This window comes from Budorcas taxicolor, chromosome 7 (assembly GCF_023091745.1).
Source record: "Budorcas taxicolor isolate Tak-1 chromosome 7, Takin1.1, whole genome shotgun sequence".
Taxonomy (NCBI): domain Eukaryota; kingdom Metazoa; phylum Chordata; class Mammalia; order Artiodactyla; family Bovidae; genus Budorcas; species Budorcas taxicolor.
The window spans coordinates 9,029,563-9,035,289 of NC_068916.1; positions in this window are offsets into that span (position 1 = coordinate 9,029,563).

Sequence of the window (5,727 nt, forward strand, 5' to 3'; positions counted from 1 at the left end):
CCTCCTTACCCCAAATGAGACTGATGGGTACGCAGAGAACAGCCTTCAGTGGGTATGCGATAATTCACATAAAGGGCTCAGGTTACCTAATAGATGTAGTTATCACTGACTTTGAGACTGTGCACCTTCTTCTGAGTTGGCTTATTGTCATTCTGCACCAGATAGCACCCATTGGCCCCATTCTAAACTCACAGTCTCTGAACCCAGTGGAAAACTTGTGTGTGTTAGTTGCTCAGTCGTGTCTGACTCTTTGCAACCCCATGGACTGAAGTCTGCCAGGCTTCTCTGTCCATGGACTTCTCCAGACAAGAATATTGGAGTAGGTTGCCATTTCCTTCCCCCGGGGATCTTCCCAACCCAGGGACTGAACCCTGGTCTCCTGCACTGCAGGCATATTCTTTACCATCTAAGTCACCAGGGGAGTGCACCAGTGGAGTACTTAGTATCTGCATTAACCATACAATGCAATTCCACCCAAGAGACTGATTCAACCTCCGCTTTCTCCTGCAGCCCCTGCATCATGGTTAGAGACGACCTTCCTACCTCCTGCTGGTGAAACAGCTATGATTCTTGAGGCTGGGCTTTCCCAACTCCTCTGACAGGTGAACAGAATTCTGTCTCCTCTCTGGTCTTGCAGAAAATGGCTCACATATCACACACATCACAGGAATGCACCCAGCTCACACCTGTCTCCCTCAGAGCCTCTCCCTCAGGTTCACAGGGGCCAGCCTAGGACATAACAACAGAGACAAGACATGTCTACAGCGAGATTTCTCAGCCTCAGCACTGGTGATATTTGGGAGCAGATCATGCTTTGACTGTCCTTTTCATTGCATAATGTTTAGCAGCATCCTTGGCCCCACCCACCAGATACCAGCAGCATTCTCTCCCCACTGTAAGTCGTGACAATCAAAACTGCTCCAGATATATCCAAGTATCCACCGTGGGAGAGAATGGCCCTGGGCTAAGAACTACTGACCTAAAAGCTACAAAGGGCACCCAGGCTAAATGAAAATCAGGGACCCCGAGTGGGCAAACTGAGAAGACCACCAGAAACATTCCAAAACTAAGATCCTCTTGTATTATCCATCCCCCCAGCACTGATCTCATCTTCAGGCTGAACAGCGCTACCCACAATTAAATTATCCTTCCCTCCTATCCTTTCTCTGCTGGTCTTCCTCTGCTGGAGTTGCCTCTTCCAAGAAACACCCAGCAAGGAAGGGTAGAAGAAATTCTCCTGCTTGTTGCTGTCAGCGGCATCCACAGGCAGGTGTGGGGTCAGATCTAAGGGTTCCTGCACCTGATACAGTGTGCTTTATCCCTGCTGAAGGCTGCCAAGCAGGCTGTTCCCAAGAGCCTTGCATGAAACCAGTCTGAATGCGCAGTCCTCAGGGTCTGAGGGACTGGGAGGGACCTCAGGAGGCCTTCTGGGATCTGCAGTCTATCTCCTCCTTCAACTATCCACACACAACAGACTCCTTGCTGCCTGTCTCTGCCCAGGGAGGTTGTATCCCCTCCTGAGGGCTGAGGAGCTCCCAGTATTGAGGGATGCAGGGCTGGATACAAATGCTCTCAATCTCTTGGCTTCAAGGTAGGGTCAGAGAAAAGTCAGGAGCTGGAGGAGCCCAGAGTGAGAGTCCAGGGCTGTGCCCCTGGATAAGGGCAATTGGAACATATCTTGAAATAAGGATGGTTTGGACCTGAATCGTGGAGAGTGATTTCTCTTGGGTAGTGCATGTGCTCAATTTCTTCTAGCCAAACTGGAAATCCTCCCCTCTCTTCTCCATCAAGTTGTCCCTTACCCCTGTTCTTTGGTGATCCAAGCCAGAAAATCTAACAATCACACATGCCTCCAGGTGGTGCAGTGGTAAAAAATCTACCTGCTCATGCAGGAGGCGCAGAAGACGTGAGTTCGATCACTGGGTCAGGCAGATCCCTTGAAGAAGGAAATGGCAACCCACTCCAGTGTTCTTGTCCAGGAAATCTCATGGATAGAGGAGCCTGGAGGGCTACAGTTCATGGGGTTGCAAAAAGTCGGACACGACTGGAGTGACTGAGTGCACACATGTGCGCACACACGTGCATGTGCACACACACACACACACTATGATAAAAGATAAATATGTGATCTTTGCTCCTTGTCCATGATTCTTAACACTTTGCCCTGATGCAATTTGTGTCTCAGGAGTGATAAGAGTATCTTTATTATGCTGATGAGATGACCGGTAGCAGGGGACCCCTAAGTAGCTTCAGGAAGGCAGATGCTTTCAGAAAAGACTAAGGTCAGATTAAAGTATTGGGACTGTCTGCGCTACTCCCTAGACCTCCAAGGCTGGAGATTGAGTTAATTACCAATGGCCAATGATCTAACTCTTAATTAACTCTTGTTAATTAACAATGGCCAGTCATAACTCTGGGATGAAAACTCCATTAAAATCCCCTTAAACAACAGAATGGGAGAGCTTCCAGTTTGGTGAACACCTGGAGGTTCTAGTAGAGTGGTGCATCCATAGAGGGCATGAAAGTTCCTCACTTCTCCCATAAAGAAAGAAAGTGAAGTTGCTCAGTCGTTTTGGACTCTTTGCAATGCTGTCAGGCTCCTCCATCCATGGGATTTTCCAGGCAAGAATGCTGGAGTGGGTTGTCCACTTCCTTCTCCAGGGCATCTTCCCAACCTAGGGATTGAACCCTGGTCTCCTGCATTGCAGTCAGACTCTTTACTGTCTGAGCCACCAGGGAATCTATCCCACTTGGCTGGGTTTATTGTGTGTATGTATGTGTGTGCACGCACACTCAGTCACATCCGATTCTTTGCAACACCTCTGACCTCTTTGTGTTGTTATCTTTGATTACATAACAGCTTCCACATTGAGCCATAAGAAAGTGAGTGCAGAGACCACTCTGTTCTTGGTCATTACTGGTCATTTTCATATAAAACAAGCACTGGATACACTTTTGTTGATTTTGCGTGTGTGTGCTCAGTCATGTCTGACTCTTTGCAACCCCATTGACTGTAGCCCAGCAGGTTCCTCTGTCCATGGAATTTCCTAGGCAAGAATTGCCGGGAGCCAGCGTGAGGAACTCCGCCCATGGCAAAAGTCATGAGGAAGGAGGCTCGGCATTACGCAAAGGCAGGATTGAGCCTCAGGAGAACCCTGTTCCCGAGCATCTACGCCCCAAACCAGAGTCTGCCTACTTTACTGTTTTATGCTTTCACCTACACCTCTGACTTTACAGGGGGCTGACCCCCACCACCTCTCTCAGAGAAGGAGTTAACTTGCAGCTCCAGCCAATAAAAATTCCTGGGCATGAAAAGAGTGTTTCAACTTACAAACTCCTCTGAAGGTTCTGTAGCCTGCCTGAGCAGGTTTGTCCAGCCACATGCGATTGTTTACAGCCTCCCAACCGTGAGAGGCACGAGATGCTTTAAAACTTTCTAAATACAGATTCTTTTGAGAAGTTAGAAAATTATTAGTATAGTATAGTGGGTTGATTAGAAATTATGTTGGTGAAGGGTTTTTCATTTGGTGAGCCAATATTTGCTGCTAAATCTCCATATTCCCTGACCTTATAATGAATATAACTAGCATATAGGAGAAATAAGTAATAACCTTTAAGATTAATCATGTTAAACCTTAGGCTAAGTAAATTCCTTTTCTTGATTATAACCCCCTGCACCCTCACCCTATAGGAATGCAACTTTATCTGGTGCCTTCGAAGGCTGGTGCCTGGTTTAAGAAAAAATCACCCCTGGGAAAAATAAGTTTTCTGGTTGACTGACCGTTATCAGAAAGGGCCATAAAATGTCAGCAGGCCTCCTGGCCAGAAGATGATGTAAAACCCCTAAGACCTTTGTATACATTTATATGAACCACCTGATTTTGATAAAGGTCAGGTCTGCTGACCCCACGTGACTCTGTATTCATCCCTATGTATAACAAAAAGTATATGAGCAAACCTGAAAATAAAGAAAACGGATAAGTTTCTGGAAAGACTGATTCCCCCATGTCATTCTTTCTTTCTCCTTCTAGCTGAATTCCCATCTGGAGCGTAGATGCTCGCCATGTCTACTTACTTGCCCTAGCTTCTAAGACCCACGTGAGAGGGAGCCCAAGGCGGGGCACCCTCCGCTATTCAAGTGGGTGCCGGTGGCCTACGTAGATGGTGCAAATTCCTTGTCTTGGAGTTTTATTGGTATTCCATGTAAACCAAGTTATTCAGCCTCTTTTTCTCCACTAATTTTCCTACTACACTATTCTTCTCTAATCTCTCTTTATATTTCTAATTAAATAGCTTTTTCCTAGGATGCCAACTCCATCTCCCCTTCGAATTACCCCGGCAAAGAATAATGGAGTGGGTTGCCATTTCCTGCCCCCAGGGAGGTTCTCAACCCAGGGATAGAATGTGCTTCTCTTTCATCTCTTGTATTGGGAGGTGGATTCTTTACCACTGTGCCACCTGGGAAGTCCTTGTCGACTATATGGATGACTAAATAAGGGCAAATGCTGTGAGGACATAGATAAGATCATCGAAGTGAGTTCATAGGAGAGGCATAATTTATCCTGGAGCACTTTGAAGGACAAAGAAGAGTTTCATAAGCAATGTTGTGATGGCATTCAAGGCAAAGGGAGCCGTCTGAGGAAACATGTGCTGAGCATAGATGGGGAGGCAAGAACTCGGCCTGAAAGACGTCTTAGAATAATTTCTTTGAGGCCCAAAAATAGGCCACTAAGAGGCTCGACAGGTAGTAGATTAAGGCAGAGTTCAATACAGACTGAGGCAGTCCTGCCATCACTCTCATCTGAGTTCTATGTATGCCCAGATCGCCCCGGATCTAGATATTTGGGAAAACACCACATGGCTCACCTGTGTACACTGGTGGCAAGTTTCCTCAGCTCAGCAGAAATCCAGAGAGAAGCTGAGGGAGAGCGAGTCATTCTGTCAACAAAAAATTGCGGGGTTCCAAGAACTCACTCTATACTGATGCCTCTGGTACACAAAGGCCAGAGAAGAAAGAGGCCTAGATTTCAGGCTCAGAGATGGAGTAGACATGGACTGGGGAGGGCCTCTGTTTCTCCTCATGGATCCACCTGTCCAAATGGCCATTCTTTCTTTTTTTTTTAACTTTAAAATTGATCATTACTTAATGTTTTATTATTTTTTTAAATTTTACTTTATCTTATTTTACAATACTGTATTGGTTTTGCCATACATCAACATGAATCCGCCACAGGTATACACATGTTCCCAATCCTGAACCCCCCTCCCACCTCCCTCCCTGTATCATCTCTCTGGGTCATCCCAGTGCACCAGCCCCAAGCATCCTGTATCCTGCATTAAACCTAGACTGGCAATTCATTTCTTATATGATATTATACATGTTTCAATGCCATTCTCCCAAATCATCCTACCCTCCCTTCTCCCTCTCCCACAGAGTCCAAAAGACTTCTATACATCTGTGTCTCTTTTGCTGTCTCGCATACAGGGTTATCCTTATAGTCTTTCTAAATTCCATATATATGTGTTAGTATACTGTATTGGTGTTTTTCTTTCTGGCTTACTTCACTCTGTATAATTGGCTCCAGTTTCATCCACCTCATTTTGCAGGAAGCTATGGTAAGGACCACAATGGAGCATCTTGGTGCAGTCTTTAGATTCTTGGATGCTGTTTGTCCCCAGTGTTCACACTTTTGTGAAAAGACAAAGGTATCCTGATGCAGAAACATT